Consider the following 17467-nt stretch of genomic DNA (forward strand, 5'->3'; position numbering starts at 1 on the left):
TTCAGCAAACTTTCCTTTGAGTGGCAAACAAGTTTTCCAGCTAGTGGACTGATAACACTTGAATGTTTATGTTACTGCCAAGAGGCCAAGGACACTGCTCTGCTTGTTGAATCTGTGATCTCAGATGCTACAGGAGCAGAAGAGTCGTATATGCAACCCTCCCATAGGGAGGAGTGGGCTAGATTGACAGCAAAATCAGCAAATGAAAGTATTCCATTCCATATATCTACATAAGACAGTATAAATTCAGGGATCACGGAAGTCAACTCCCTTCTCCTTCTTCTTCCCTTCTTCCATTCATAGCCGGCATCCATGCAGAACTCCATCTATCCATCTCCTTTGATCCCTAGGCCCGTGCATTCCTGACCCTCATAACTCTACCCTCAGCTCCTGTTTACTCTGCCACTATCTCCAAAGCAGTCTGGGACATTTCAGAACTGCTCACAGCTAAGGAGAGTGCCATGGGAGTTGCTGGGGGTGGGGATAGGTGATAAGGGTTTTTGCACATTCCTGCACATACTTCTATATATTTGTACATATTTTCTTTTATCATTAGTATTTAATTAAAGCTGCCTAGTTTGTTTTCAATCTAAAAGCCTCTCTCCTTATTCTCTCTCTCCTTTCCTTACCTGGATGGGAGGGGGAGGGGATTGAGAGCATTATTGTCATTGGTTTAATTGCCAGTCCTGAGTCAAATTGTGACATCCATCTAGGAGATTTGTTTTTCCCAATCTGTAATTAATTTATTTTGTATACTTTATAGAAGAATAAAAAAATCAAAATCCCAGACCATCTTGTATAATATAGATTTCTATTTGAAATTAAATGCTTTATTTCTTTTTAAATCACATAAATATTTGCAAGTAAAATTTATCTTAAACCTCAGACTATAATGGCCAGTTTTTATTTGGGTGCCACTCCACTGACTTCAATAAATTTTATTTATTTTTACATCAGTATAAATGAGTTTAAAGACTGAAGATCATATTGCTATCCCAGTGGAATTGAAAGTAATTTTGTTACACAAAAAACCCCTAAAGTATTGTAATAATAATAAAAAGTCTACAAAGTCAGGTGTTCCTATGTGAAGAATTGCCAGAATTAAGACTGCTCTATGCAGTTTCTCCTTGTCCTGGTTTGAGCCAGGATGAAGCCAATTTTCCTTTTACTGATTTTTTTTTTCCTTCAGTAAGCTTTCTTTTAACTAGTCACAGAGCCTTCTACCTAAGGCTGATAAGAACGGATTTTTTTTTGTAACTGCTGTGTCTTCAAGGTTGCATCTTTACTCTGCCGGCTCAGACACTACGGGGAGATCTATGACCCCCCCATAGGAGGCTGAGTTAGACAGACAGCAAAATTGGCCAGAGATATTCCATTCCATATATCTACGTAAGCTCAGAGGAAGGTCAGAGATCACAAAAGACAACTTCCTTCCTTCTTCTTCTTCCCTTCTCTTCCGTCCATGGCTAGCATCCGGGGAGGACTCCATCCATCACCATTGACCCCTAGGCTCGAGCTCTCCTGACCCTCATAACTCTACACTCTCTCTCCAGCAGTCCAGGACTTTTTGGGACTGTTCACAGCTAAGGAGAGTGCTGTGGGAGTTGCTGGGGGTGGGGGGAGGCAAGAGGCTTTTGCAGATATCTGAATACATTTGTTTATAATTGTACATATATTTTCTTTTATCATTAGTGTTTAATTAAAGCTGTGTATTTTAGTTTTCAATCCAGCCAAGTCTCTCTTTTTCTCTCTCTCCTTCCCTACCTGGGTGGGAGGGGGAGGGGATCGAGAGCAATGTTGTCGAACCTGAGTCAAACGGTGACATTCCTGCAGCCTGAAATCATATGGGTATTTGGCTGCTATAATCTAAAAAATCTCTATAGAGTATGCACAAATCTTGATTATATGTTGTATTTAAGTGCCTAGCTTTCTGAAAAGCATGCCCTTTCATGTATCAAATACTTTTTGAAAGTATGGAAATAATTTCAAATTAAGAGGTTCTCAAAATCACTGGGAAACATTTATTTTGGTAGCCTCATTTAGTGAAACAGCTGAACCATTTTGTTTCAAATTTCCTGAAATAATTTACCAGAGGCAATGGTAGTTATAGACTGTTTCATCCCCAATGGTGAAGAATTAGTGAAGTTTTAAGGAAATGAGCATGAAAACTTATAATTGGGAAATATTAAGAACCTCTATTCAAGAATTGCTTTAGCATGGACTACAAGACATTAAAATAATAAAATACATTCTGCCTACACAATTGTGTTAATCCCCAAAATAAATATTTTAATTTCTTTTATTCTGAAATATGGGACAATTTACTACAGCAAGACTGGGATAAAATAGCAAGCTGTACACACATCAACATATCTCCCTTTAAGCACAGGCAATGTCTTGTCTTTCCTCACTTGATAAAACACTCGGAACATAAGATTATCTGTAATGATTTGGTGGAAAATTACTGGAATTGACTCTGTTGTAACTAACACATCTTCACCGTTATCAGAACTGGAAACATAAGTATTATCTACAAAAGAAAAACACTTTGCATGGTGAAGTCAAATTGTGCTCTGCCAGCCCCTTCCCACATTGCCCATCCCTCCCTTGCACCATAAGGAACCACTTCCCATGTGATGAGGTAAGCCCAGCACTATCATCTTCCCGCTGTGTTTTTTTCTGCCAAGATTGCTAATGAAAAGAAAAATACCAAAAGGATGGAAGATTTGGACACAAATTTTATAAAAGCAAACCCCTGGAGTCCAATACCATGGCTTTCAGGAATCACACTAAGCACTGCTCTGAACTGTCCCACAAGGCTTATGGGGATTTGAACCAACCTTTTCCAAAATGAAGACTTGTTCTACACTTTTTTCATGCCTGACAGTAAAACTAAAGCTAGGTCTGGTGTGCAAAGTGAAGGCTGCATTCAGAGTTGGGCCCTAACAGCCCATTATGCAAAATACCTGCACCTCATTTTGCCTAGTCACATAAAGGATGTTTGAAGTATCTTCTAATCAGTGGATAACCTTTCTTGTGCCTAATTCAGGAAAAATTCCTCCTGCTTAACAAAAGCATTAGGTGTGGATATGAATATGGAAAGTCTATTCTAAACTTTTTTACAAAATGTGGAGATCAGGCTGTGATTTTTTTTTCTTTCCAGCCAAATGTTTAGTAACAACAAACAAGGAGCAGCAAGCTTTTATATAGTATCTGCAGAAGCTTATTTTACATTGTGTGCTGAACTGCCTATGAAAGTAATAAGATTTTGTTTTCTACTGATCTGGACTTAATTGAAACATATGTTCTAGAGTAGAAAGTCTGACAAGATAATCACAGAGAACTGAAACAAGAACTTGATCTATCATAATTTCGAACACTCCAGTCCCACATCAGCAAAGCGCGTTAACTCACACATAATGTTAAGCATACTGCTGAAATCTCAAAGCCTTTAATCACAGTGCTTCCAGTGAAATGTTAAAAATGTTAACAATTCAGCAATATTATTATTTTATTACAGTGGCTCTTAGGAGCCTGTATCAAGATACAGGCCCGGCACTGCTGTCCCTTTCTTGCACAAGTGTGTCATGCTGCCTTTGCAGACTAGCAAACAGACAGGTGCATGGATTGGCATCACCACATCCCAATGGATGTGGTAAATAAGATAATGGCTATGTCTCCACCTACCACTAAGAAAGAGACACAGGCCTTCTCGGGTGTTGTATGTTTCTGGAGGATGCCTATTCCATTGTACAGTGACATTGTGAAGCTTCTCTATAAAGTAACTTGAAAAAGAAACAATTTTGTGTGGGGCCCCAAACAAGTACAGGCATTTGAGCATATAAAATGAGAAATTGTATATGCCATCGCTCTGGGACCTGTCCAAACAGAACCAGAGATAGAGAATGTGCTCTACACTGCAGCTGGGGATAATGGTCTTACCTGGAGCCTCTGGCAGAAAGCACCAGGAAAGACTTGAGGCTGTCCCCTAGGTTTCTGGAGTCAGGGTTATAGAGGCTCTGAGGCAAATTACACCCCCAGAGAAAAAGATATATTGGCCACCTACAAAGGAGTTCCAGCTGCTTCAGAAGTAACTGGCACTGAGGCACAGTTCTTCCTGGCACCACAACTGCTAGTTCTGATCTGGATGTACAAGGGGAAGGAAGCATCTACCCACCATGCCACTGATATTACCTGGAATAAGTGGATCACCCTAATAATGCAGAGAGCATGAATAGGAAACCTCAATTGCTCAGGTATTGTGGAGGCAATCACAAATTGGCCGGAAGGTACAGCATTCAAATGCCAAGGGATGGGGTAGTGACCCATGCTGAGAATGCCCCCCCATATAAAGATCTCTCAGGTCAGGATAAATGCTATGGCCTTTTCACTGATGGATCCTGCTGTCTTGTATGGAACCAGCAGAGATGGAAAGCCACAGTATGCAGCCCTACTCAATAGGTCATAGAAGTGAAGGAGGGAGAAGCTGAATTGAGTCAATTTGCAGAGGTCAAAGCCATCCAGCTGGCCCTAGACATTGCTAAGTGGGAGAAGTAGCCAATACTGATTCCCGGATGGTAGCTAATGCTTTATGGGGGTGGCTTGAAATGTGGAAACAGGGTAACTGGCAGAGGAAGGGGAAACCAGTTTGGGCAGCTGACCTGTGGCAGACTATTGCTGCCTGGTTGGATAAATTAGTGGTGAAGGTAGGGCATGTAGATGCCCACACACCTAAATAACAGGCTACTGAGGAGCATAGAAACAACCATCAGGTGGACCAGGGTGCTAAAGTGTTCCAAATAGATTTAGATTGGGAACACAAAGGTGAATTATTCCTAGCTCGGTGGGTCCATGATGTTTCTGGTCATCAAGGAAGAGATGGAACATCCAGATGAGCCTGGGACAGAGGAGTGGGCTTAACCATGGATGTTATCACCCAAGTTATCCACGAGTGTAATACTTGTGCTGCCATTGACCAGGCCAGATGGTAAAAACCTTTGTGATATGAGGGACACTGGCTTAAATATAAATATGGAAAGGCCTGGCAGATTGATTATATCACACTCTCAAACTTATGTGCTACATTCTTACAATGGTAAAAGCAAGCACTAGGTGGCTGGAAACATATCCTATGCCTCATGTCACTGCCCATAATACTATTCTGGGCCTTGAAAGGCAAATTTTATGGTGCCATGGGGCCCCAGAGAAGAGTGAATCAGACAATGGGACTCATTTCAAAAACAACCTAATAGCCAATTGGACCAAAGAGCATGGTATAGAGTGGATCCATCATCTCCCTTATCATGCACCAGCCTCCAGAAAAATTGAATGTCATAATGGCTTGCTAAAAACCACCCTGAAAGCAATGGGTGGTGGAACTTTCAAAAATTGGGAGAAACATGTTTCACAAGCCACCTGGCTAGTTAATACCAGGGGGTTGATCCCTGCCCAATCAGACCTTTCACATACAGTAGAAGGGGTTAAAGTCCCTGTTGTACATGAAAGGAACCTGTTGGGAAAAGCTGTGTGGATTTCTTCCTCCCCAGGCAAAGGCATACCCCTCTGTGGGGTTCCCTCTGCTCAAGGCCCTGGACACACCTGGTGGGTGATGCAGGATGATGGTGAGGTCCAGTGTGTATCATAGTGGAATTTGACTCTGGCTGAGTCTTAAGCTCAAATTGTATAACGTAAATATCTTTTTTTAAATGTAACTACATTGAACATAGTTATAGAAACACATGCTAAGGAATAAGGAATGGATTGTCCTGGTTTAAGAGTACTAGGATAAAAATTGCTTACAGCCATCCTTACCTGAGACTACCCAGGCCCTCACCAACTGCTACTAGCCTGTTGATAGGACAATTATAATGGGGAGAGCAGCTGTGCTTATGGGATGGCGAGGATGAGTCAGGTGACTCAAATGGACCAATCACAGTGTTCCTTCCCATGGTGTTCAGCATAAAATGGTTCATAAGAGAGTTGGGCTTTTTTTTGTATCTGTGGCTTGTGTGTTGGTGGGAGGGTAAATTTTGTATTTGTTATCTGTTTCTGGTGGTCCTGCATCCAGTTTTCTCACTGGAGAATAACACTGTTCATTGAGACATGTTGCATTTCCTTGCCTTTCTGAGTAGGATTGGTGCAACTGTTCTAAGGCTTTTGTGGACTGTCACTGGGACCCTGGACTCAGGCATGCCCATCTGCTGTGGAGTCCAGTTTGGGACTTTTCTGGTTGGGAAGTAATTACCAACTGAGGAGTGCAAGTTCCCTATTTACATATTTGTGTATATTTGTATGTAATTCTCTATCATTATTATTGTTATTATTTATTATTCAATTAAAAAACTTATTCCAGGCGTTTTTTAAAGTCTTTCTCTTTTATTCATCTTTTTATCTTCCCCTGGGAGTGCAGTGGGGAGGAGTAATGGCATCTGACACCTGGTTATTGGCTAAAACTGTGACATACATTCACATAAATCTACAGTATCTGACACTATCCCACACCTTTGCTTATTTCCACTTGTGTGCAGTCCCATGAGTTTATCTGAGTAATCTGTGCTCAGCTGAACAAACAAATATTGTGTGCAAGCAATTGCTGCAGGAGGCTGACACCACTTTTCCCTGAGCACTGCACTCCAGTTGATGCAGCAACCTGCTCCATTTGTTCAGCTACATGCTTGGCACTGGGATGTGTTTTAGAGCCACAGCTTTGTGCAAATGAACTGGGGTCCCTCCAGCCTTCTGTTAGTGTTTATTCCTTCTCCTACTTGTGTTTGTTGGCAGGACAGACTGTGAACTGTCTCCCAAACAGCTGCATCTCACCATATCCATGAACCCCTGCCTTCCCTCTATTTTTATGCTCTGCCTTGCTGCTGTCATTTCAGTGTCAGCCTTACCATATTTGATGGCTTTGGGTATGCAACACATGCTCAATCCTTTCCCAGGTTTTGGACTGTAACATACTGGTATGGAGTCTAATGAACTAGAATAACAGAGGTCAGCATTTCACTCTAAATATACCATATTTAGAAATCCATGTACTAGAACTTATTGCTGTACGAAAAAGTAGAAAAAAACATGCTATACAGAATATGCAATTATCAAGATACACATACATTGATTTTAATTACATTTTTATTTCCGTTGTTTGCCATTCTTTCTTGGCAACTGGATAATATACTTTTCACTGCCAAGTTGTTTTCTGTTTGGCAACCATTTGGGGATTTTTCTTTCCTTTGATCAGTCTAATGAAAGTTGAAATTAAGATACTGGGTTTGGTTTGCTTTCTCCAACATCCAGTTTCTAACACGTAGTATCCAGGAACACCTCTCCTCTTAAGCAGAGATTGTCTGGGCCTAGTGGAGGGATGCAACAAACCACTTGATGCCAAAATGGTTCTCTCTGTCTCTGCTGCAATCTAATGAGGTTTAAGAAAAGGATGTTTCTGTTGAGGTGTGTAACCCACAAATCACTGGGATAAAAGACTACAGCTGTTCTACAAGTTTATTGCAGCCAATGTGTGTCAGTCAGAACATATATTCATCAGCAAAATGCTTGCTGCTTTAATGGTTCTCACAGGAGTCATGATCCACTCATATTAATGGAACTTAAGTCTACTCACTGATGTTATATTCTATAACTGCTCCTTAGGAGTATTATTGTGGAGAGTTTTGCAGAAGACTGGCTGCGTGAGAAAGGTCACGTAGACATGATACAGCTGGTTAATTGTAAGAGCTGAGAAAAGGGAGTTTTGCAAGAAACCAGGACAGCATGCCCTTGAGCACCAAACCGCTGTACAATAACAAGATATGATAGAGGGAAAGCTTGGACATGAGTGTGAGAAAGCTAACCTGGGAACACTAACTATAAGAATGTAATCAAAGGTGTGGTTAACATTAATAGCTAGCCAATGGTGAGCTTAGCTTTGCACTATGTTATGAGCTTCATTATTGAGAGTATAAATATGGCCTGATTGGAGTCAATAAACGAGACTTGCTGATCAATCACCATGGTCGGTCGCTTTTCTCCCGTCGCCTCCCACAAATGGTGACCCCAACGGAGAACGACCACGGCGGAGCGACGAGGTGGTTCGGGTCCTGAAGCAGCGGGGACGGCGAAATAAGCACCGAGAAGGAGGGGGTGCCGCGCCCTGGGTGACCGCAAAGGCGAGCCCGGCCGATACGTGCTGCGGAGACCTTGTAAGGCTGCAACAGCGCTGACGATTTAATCATGGAAAGGCAAGCAGCATATGATTTATTTTCTTGCTTTTTAGAACAGCGTAGGATTAAGGGTATAGATGTTAAGACGGAACTCCCTGGGTTGTTAGCTTATGGGTCTGATAAGGGGCTCTTTTTGAACCCCCACACAGTACATGAGCTACAGGAATGGCGTAAATTTGGGGATAAGCTATGGGAGGCCACTTTAGAGGATGATAAGACTGCTAAAAAATTGGGCAAGTTATGGAAAGTTGTTTACAATGAGCTTTTGCAACACCAGGCTGAAAGGAGGGCATCGCAACAGGCTAATGTGGCACAAAGTAGAAATAGAGACTATAGCGGCTGGTCTGAGTGTCCGTTACCCCCCGCGACATCCACGGTTACGCTGCCACCGCCAGCCCCTGCGTCTCCCCCGCCTGCCGACTCGGTGAGGCCAACTGCTCCCCCGGAGCCACGGCCCGGGGGCCCCCAGCTCCGCGGTGGCAATGAGCCGATCCCTGGGGCGGAGAGCCATCTAGCGGAGGATATTGCAAAGGAGCGCAGGGAGGCTTGGGCTGCACTGGCAAAAGATTGCATGGAATCGGGGGATAGTGGGGCATTAGGGGCTGCGCAAGACGTAGCCTGCCCAGTGATGTATACGCCGCTGGCTGAGGGAGGATTACAAGCCGCTATTGCGCCTCTGGATTGGAAACTTTTATCTCAATTACGAGCCACTGTTAGTCAGTTTGGTGTTAAAAGTGAACCAGTAAAGCAAATGCTGGATTATATTTGGGGAACTCAGCTGTTGTTGCCGGGTGACTGCAGAGCATTGGCTAAGCTGATTTTTTCACAACATCAACAACTCCTTTTCAGTGCCCATTGGCAGGCATTATGCCAGCAATGCACCCAAGTGCAACGGGCACCGGAAGACCCCTTACGAGGCGTCACCTTAGCCGAGCTGATGGGCTTAGGTGCATTTCTGCCGACTGAGGCACAAGCATTACTTGGCCCTGCTAAGTGTAGGGAAGCTATGAGGCTGGCCCGGGAGGCCATGGATCTAGTGAAGGAGCCAGGGGGAATTCCATCCTACATGGGAATCAAACAGGGAACAGATGAGGCTTTTGGCAATTTTATAGATAAAGTTGCTAATGCCATTGAACGAGCTGGGGTCCCTGACTATATGAAGGGTGCACTGTTAAAGCAGTGTGCTATCCAAAATAGTAATGCAGCAACAAAAAATATATTGAGCACCTTAGGGTGGGAGTGGACCATTGAACAAGCCCTTGAGCGCCTTTCCAGTGTACCCGCAGGTCCCCAAGCCATGCTAGTAGAGGCAATCAAAGAACTAGGGGCGGGATTACACAAACAAGCTGAGGCAGCGCAGACTCAGGTGTTAGCTGCTCTTGCACCCTTACAAGCCTCTGCGATAACTGGTGTAAAGGCTCCATCTAGCGGCCGACTACGGTGTTATCTCTGTGGAGGAACGGGTCACATACGCCGGGATTGTCAAGCCACCAGCCTGTGGTGTCAGAAGTGCCGCGTCGATTCCCACAACACAGGCGCTTGCCGACGCCGTCCGGGAAACTACAAGGCCAGCGCGAACACAGCCAACAGCAGCCGCGCTCAGACACAAATAGCTGCTGCCCAGCAACAAGCACCGGTACCCTCCTACGGCCCGCCACCACCGGAAGCCTCGGCCTGGACCTGGCAGCTGCAGTAACCGTCTCACTGATGACCACTCGACCCGAGAAAGTGCCAACAGGGATACAAGGACCTATCATAATCCAAGGACAAGCTATGGGTGCTTTGCTTTTAGGGCGTTCTTCGGCATCAATGATGGGACTGTTTGTATTGCCTGGAGTACTTGATGCTGATTATACTGGAGAAATACAAATGATGGTACACACCACTCAGCCTGAATTGATCCCAACAGTTCTGGTTCCTGAGGCTCTAAAAAAGCTAATGAAGAGCGGGGCTCTATCATGTCCCAAAAATCTGCATAAGAATTATTCTTCACACAAAGGGGATGGGATCCTGAGGACATGGAAAGTCATCTATCATTATATGGATGACATTTTGTTTGCGCAGCAGCAATCATTTTCTGACCATCACGTTAGAATAATACAGGAAACATTAAACAAACAAGGACTGGTAGTAGCCCCAGAAAAAATCCAAATGTCGGCGCCCTGGAAGTATTTAGGGTGGACACTCACAGATTCAACAGTGTCCCCACAAAAACTGCAATTAACAACGCGAATAGCTACGCTACATGATGCTCAGCAGCTGTTAGGAGACCTACAATGGCTGCGCCCCGTTGTCGGCATACCTAATGAATTGCTGGACCAGCTGAGGCCTCTACTCAAGGGTACTGACCCCATGCAACCGGTCACAGTCACAGCAGAGCAACAAGCTGTTCTACAACAAATAATTGACTGTGTGCTCTGCGGCACTGTACGCAGACGGGACTTTACCCTCCCGATACAGCTCATCATCTGGTGTGGCCCTAAGTATCTATTGGGTGCCTTAGCTCAGCAACAAAAGAAAACGGGGGAGGTATGGGTATTAGAATGGATTTCTCCCCCATTGCAACAACATAGAACCCTTTATCAGAAAATTGAAATGTTGGCAGATTTAGTGAAAAAGGGGCGCGAACGAGCGCTGCAAGTCACAGGAGTGGAGCCAGAGCAGATATAGATACCTATAGTCACTTTATATGGGCCACCGCTCAGGCTGGGGAGAAGGCCATACATGTGGAAAGGCACCTCAGTAGCTGTTTTGCGGTAATGGGAACACCACAGCTGATAAAAACAGATAATGGCCCAGCCTACTCTAGCAAAAGGGTTAGAGGATTTCTGCAGTCATGGGGGATCAGACATATCACAGGTATCCCCAACTCTCCAACAGGGCAAGCAATTGTAGAAAGAGCCAATGGCACTTTGAAGAGGTATCTAAAGAAGTTCTCTGACACAAAAGATCTTCAGGGAAGGTTGCTAAAATGTCTCTTTGTGCTAAACTTTCTCTGTGTTTTTGGAGAGAATAAAGAACCTGCTGCCATCAAGCATCATGTCCCTCTAACAGGACAAGAGGAGCAAAATGTGAGGGTTAGATACAGAGACCCCAAAACAGGTCAATGGCAGGAGCCAGCAAGGGTCTTATATTGGGGTCGAGGGTATCTTTGTGTTTCCACCCCAACAGGTCCACTTTGGGTCCCAGCAAGATGGACTAAGCCAGTGTTGGATGCTGTCGACGCGCTCAGCCCACCACCACAGGAACCTGTTACAGAACAACACCTGGCGTAGGGACGCCAGAAGACAATGAGGACTTTTGTTTTAACAATTGTAGGTGTTCTTGTTGTTTCAGGAGTTGCCGTATGGGTCCCAGCTCAATCAAAAGAAAACATATGGGTCACTCTAGCCAACAAAACAGGTCAAGAGGCAATATGCCTATCTTTGTCCTCACCAGGTAACCCTTTCTCTACATGTTTAGTAGATGTGCCTTTAGATGACTTCTGTCACTCTTTCACAATTATTGTTAGATGTAGACTCGGTGTGCCACACTATGCTGCAAAATTGGGCAGCTATAGATTTTTATTGTTAGCACAAGAGCACGGCTGTGAAGACTTTGAAGGAATGTGCTGTATGAACCTCTCTGATCACTCGATGTCAATCCGTGCCCAGTTGTCAAAACTCCAACAGCTTACCAACCGTTTACAACAAGACACAGGTCTAGGCCTTGACAGCTGGCTCAAAGGCCTAGGTTTAGGCCCTTGACTAAGGGGAGTCATACAATATGCCTTAATTATTGTTAGAATGATTTTGTTAGCCTTGCTAATATTACCATGTATACTAAGCTGCTTATAGAAAATGATTAATTGTATGTTAAGTCAAGCTTTCCCGGCTAATCAAATGCTCCACAAAGAAAACAGGGGAGATGTGGAGAGTTTTGCAGAAGACTGGCTGCGTGAGAAAGGTCACGTAGACATGATACAGCTGGTTAATTGTAAGAGCTGAGAAAAGGGAGTTTTGCAAGAAACCAGGACAGCATGCCCTTGAGCACCAAACCGCTGTACAATAACAAGATATGATAGAGGGAAAGCTTGGACATGAGTGTGAGAAAGCTAACCTGGGAACACTAACTATAAGAATGTAATCAAAGGTGTGGTTAACATTAATAGCTAGCCAATGGTGAGCTTAGCTTTGCACTATGTTATGAGCTTCATTATTGAGAGTATAAATATGGCCTGATTGGAGTCAATAAACGAGACTTGCTGATCAATCACCATGGTCGGTCGCTTTTCTCCCGTCGCCTCCCACATATTATTTTCCCTCAGTTGTGTCAATGTTATGGGAAAATGGTGACAAAGATATTCTGTTGGAACTGATATTACATACCTCAAATTTTCAGTGATATTTTAACAATTTCAGCAATGTATATATAACTTTGAGACCTTACTGTCTCAACACTATCCCTATTAAGTTCTTTAGTGTGCCTTTGTGAGAAAATTTGTAGCTTTCATTCATAATTATGAAACATTCAAACACCTTCCATTATTGAAAGTTGTCATGTAGTATTACAGTTCCCATAGGTATGTTTTAACATTCAGTTGTTTGTAATCTTTTGATGCTTGATAAAGCAATTCAGCAATAGCTACACACTGTTATTGGTGCCAAAGTGGTGACACTGCATACATAACAGCAATGCATGAAGCTAGAGTATAGGCAGTACTCAAAGCTGTCACCGTTTGACTCAGGTCCGACAACAATGCTCTCGATCCCCTCCCACCCAGGTAGGGAAGGAGAGAGAGAAAAAGAGAGAGACTTGGCTGGATTGAAAACTAAACTACACAGCTAAACACTAATGATATAAGAAAATATATACAATTATATACAGATATGTTCAGGTATGTGCAAGAGCCTCTTGCCTCCCCCCACCCCCAGCAACTCCCACCACACTCCCCTGAGCTGGAACAGTTCCGAGAAATCCCGGAGCTGCTGCTGGAGAAAGCAGAGAGTGATGAGGATCAGGAGAGCTCAAACTTAAGGGTTGACAGTGCTGGATGGACGGAGTCCTCCCCGGACGCCGGCCATGGACGGAAGAGAAGGGAAGAAGAAGGAAGTTGTCTTCTGTGATCTCTGACCTTCCTCTGAGCTTACGTAGATATATGGAATGGAATATCTCTGGCCAATTTTGCTGTCTGTCTAACTCAGCCTCCTACAGGGGAGGTCATAGATCTCCCCGTAGTGACTGAGCCGGCAGAGTGAAGGTGCGACCTTAAAGCCCCAGCAGTTAGCAAAACATTCCAATGTCTTATCAGCCTAGCTAGAATAGAATGTTGCTAGTTAAAAGAAAACTCACTGAAGAAAAAAAAATCAGTAAAAAGGGAAATTGGCTTCATCCTGGCTCAAACCAGGACAAAAGCTCTTCTTATCTAAAATTTACTTGTGGTGGTATCACTTTTGGCTGAATGAACATCATTTGTATGGTAACTTAATATTTTCTATTTTCATATATGTATGCATTAGCATATATTTATTGCATACATTAGCAATTTATCTGACAATCAACTCTGACAGCCTTCTCATGGATTTCCAAATTTGATCCAGTGTATTACACACTCTTAATATCCAAAGGATATGATTTTGATATAGCTACATGCTAGTGGACTTAAACCTTGATCTTTAAAGACTTATCTTATCAGCCTAGCTAGAATAGAATGTTGCTAGTTAAAAGAAAACTTACTGAAGGAAAAAAATCAGTAAAAAGGAAAACTGGCTTCATCCTGGCTCAAACCAGGACATTCCACCCCTTATTCCATACCATATATTACATATAGGCTCTGTACTTTACCAACTGTCAAATTAAGGATTCTCCCCCAGGGTCAGATTACCTTGAGGTACATATTGTACTTCACCATCCTCCATCATCACACACCAGGTATGTTCAGGTCCCTGAGCAAAAGCAACACCCCGGACAAGTTTACCTTTGCCTGAAGTAGGATAGACCCAAACACTTTTACCCAGCAGGTTTCTTTCACATACCACAGGGACTTTATCCCCATCTGCAGTATGTAGAAGGTCTGACTGAGCAGGACCAGCCCGATTGATGGATCCCCTGGTATTAACTAACCAGGTGGCCTTTGCCAAATGTTTGTCCCAGTTTGTGAAAGGTCCACCACCCATTGCCTTCAGGGTAGCCTTCAACAAACCATTCTACCTCTCAACTTTCCCTGAGACTTGTGCATAGTATGGGATATGATAGATCCACTCAGTACCATGCTCTTTAGCCCAGTCAGTCACAAGACTGTTTTTGAAATGAGTCCCATTGTCTGACTCAATTCTCTCTGGAGTACCATGTCTCCACAAGATTTCCTTCTCAAGGCCCAGGATAGTATTCCTGGCTGTGGCATGAGGCACAGGATATGTTTCCAACCATCCTGTACTTGTTTCCACCATTGTAAGCACATAGCGCTTACCCTGGCGGCTCTGAGGCAGTGTGATGTAGTCAACTTACCAGGCTTCCCCAAACCTGTACTTTGACCACCTCCCCTCATACCACAAAGGTTTCAACCGTTTTGCCTGCTTAATTGCAATGCATGTCTCACAGTCGTGGATCACCTGCGCAATAGCATCCATGGTTAACTCCACCCCTTGGTCACAAGCCCATTTATATGTTGCATCTCTGCCCTGATGACCTGAAGTGTCATGGGCCCACCGAGCCAGAAAGAGCTCACCCTTACGTCCCCAGTCTAAGTCTACTTGGAATACTTGAGCAGCCTCATCTGCTTGTTAGTTGTGTTGATGTTCCTCAGTAGCTCGACTCAGAGGCACGTGTGCATCTACATGACGTACTTTTACCACCAGTTTCTCTATCCAAGCTGCAATGTCCTTCCACAGGTCAGCAACCCAAATAGGTTTACCTTTTTGCTGCCAGTTATTCTGCTGCCAATGCTTTAGCCAACCCCACAAGGCATTTGCTGCCATCCACGAGTCAGTGTAGAGATAGAGTCTCGGCCACCCCTCTCGCTCAGCAATGTCCAAAACCAACTGGATGGCTTTTACCTCTGCAAACTGACTTGATTCACCTTCTCCTTCAGCTACTTGAGCAACCAGTCGTGTAGGACTCCACACAGCACCTTTCCACTTTCGGTGGTTCCCTACAAGACGACAGGAGCCATTAGTGAAAAGAGGAAATTGTTTCTCAGTCTCTGGTAGATGATCATATGGTGGAGCTTCTTGAGCCCGTCTCACCACTTCTTGTGGTGGCATTCCAAAGTGGGTGCCTTCTGGCCAGTTTGTAATTGCTTCCACAATACCTGGACGATTAGGTTTCCGTATTCAAGTTCGCTGGGTGATTAAAGCAGTCCATTTGCTCCAAGTCACATCGGTGGCATGATGGACAGGAGAAAGGTTGTTCTGGAACATGAATCTCAGCACTGGTAGTCTGGGAGCCAGGAGGAGCTGCGCTTCAGTGCCAATCACTTCTGAAGCAGCTCTAACTCCTTCGTATGCTGCAAGTATCTCCTTCTCAGCTGTCGTGTAGTTGGCCTCGGAACCTCTGTAGCTCCGGCTCCAGAATCCCAAGGGTTGACCTCGAGTCTCCCCTGGTGCTTTCTGCCAGAGGCTCCAGTTAGGACCATTGTGTTCGGCTGCAGTGTAGAGCACGTTCTTGATGTCTGGCCCCATTCGAACTGGTCCAAGGGCCATTGCTTTCACAATCTATTTTTTAATCTGCTCAAAAGCTTTCTGTTGATCAGGGGCCCATTTAAAGTCACTCTTCTTTCGGGTCACCTCATAGAGGGGTTTCACAATTTCACTGTAACATGGAATATGCATTCTCCAGAAACCAACAGTCCCTAAAAAGGTCTGAGTGTCCTTTTTAGTAGATGGTGGGGCCATAGCTGTTATTTTGTTAATCACATCCATTGGGATCTGGCGACGACCATCTTGCCACTAGATTCCCAGGAACTGGATTTCTTGTGAAGGTCCCTTGACCTTGCTTCTTTTTACAGCAAAACAAGCATCCAGAAGAATTTGGATCATCTTTTTACCTTTCTCAAAAACTTCTTCTGGCATGTCACCCCACACAATGATGTCATTGATGTACTGCAGGTGTTCTGGAGCTTCACCCTTCTCCAGTGCAGCATGGATCAGTCCATGGTAAATGGTTGAGCTGTGTTTCCACCCCTGGGGCAGTCGATTCCAGGTGTACTGGACTCCCCTCCAGGTGAAAGCAAACTGTGGCCTGCACTCTGGTGCTAGAGGAATAGAGAAAAAGGCATGAGCAATGTCAATAGTGGCATACCACCTGGCTGCCTTTGACTCCAGCTCATCCTGAAGCTCTAGCATGTCCGGGACAGCAGCACTAAGTGGTGGTGTCACCTCATTCAGACCACGATAGTCCACTGTCAGCCTCCACTCACCATCAGGCTTTTGCACTGGCCAAATAGGACTGTTGAAGGATGTGTGTCCTGCTGATCACTCCTTGGCTCTCCAATTGCCGGATCAGCTTATGAATGGGGATCACAGAGTCTCTGTTGGTGCGATATTGTTGTCTATGCACCGCTGAAGTGGCAATTGGCACCTGTTGGTCTTCAGCCTTCAGCAACCCCACTAGAGAAGGGTCATCTGAAAGGCCAGGCAAAGTATGTAGCTGTTCAGTGTCCTCCGTCTCTACAGCTGCTATACCAAAGGCCCACCGGTACCATTTCGGGTCACGGAAGTATTTCCTGAGATAGTCCATGCCAAGGATGCACGGAGCATCTGGGCCAGTCACTACAGGGTGCATTTGCCACTCCTTACCAGTGAGGCTCACATCGGCCTCCATAACGGTCAGTTGTTGAGAACCTCCTGTCACTCCAGAGATAGTGACAGAGTCTGTCCCTTTATGATTCGATGGCATTAGTGTGCACAGTGCACCAGTGTCCACCAGAGCTTTATCTTTGTGGTTCTGATGTGCCAGGCCACCGAATCCACACAGTCCAATAAACTCGGTTGTTCCTCTCCTCCTCCTGGCTGGAGGCAGGGCATCTCTAGGGTTGAGCACTAGAGCTCGATGAACCATCCTGGTTGTTGACTGGTGCAACCTTCTTCTTGGAAGAACCATCTCCTGGCTTTGTTCTGTTTAGCAGCTCTTGCACACGCAACTGGAGAATATCAGTGGGTTTCTTGTCTCAGACTCTCATGTCCTCTTTAAAATAATTATGCCAGAGAGACCACAGGTGGCGTCGCAGTGAGTCCTGTCTTCCTCGCTGCTGTCTCGTAGCAGGACGTCTCTTA

This window comes from Apus apus, chromosome W (assembly GCF_020740795.1).
Source record: "Apus apus isolate bApuApu2 chromosome W, bApuApu2.pri.cur, whole genome shotgun sequence".
Taxonomy (NCBI): Eukaryota; Metazoa; Chordata; class Aves; order Apodiformes; family Apodidae; genus Apus; species Apus apus.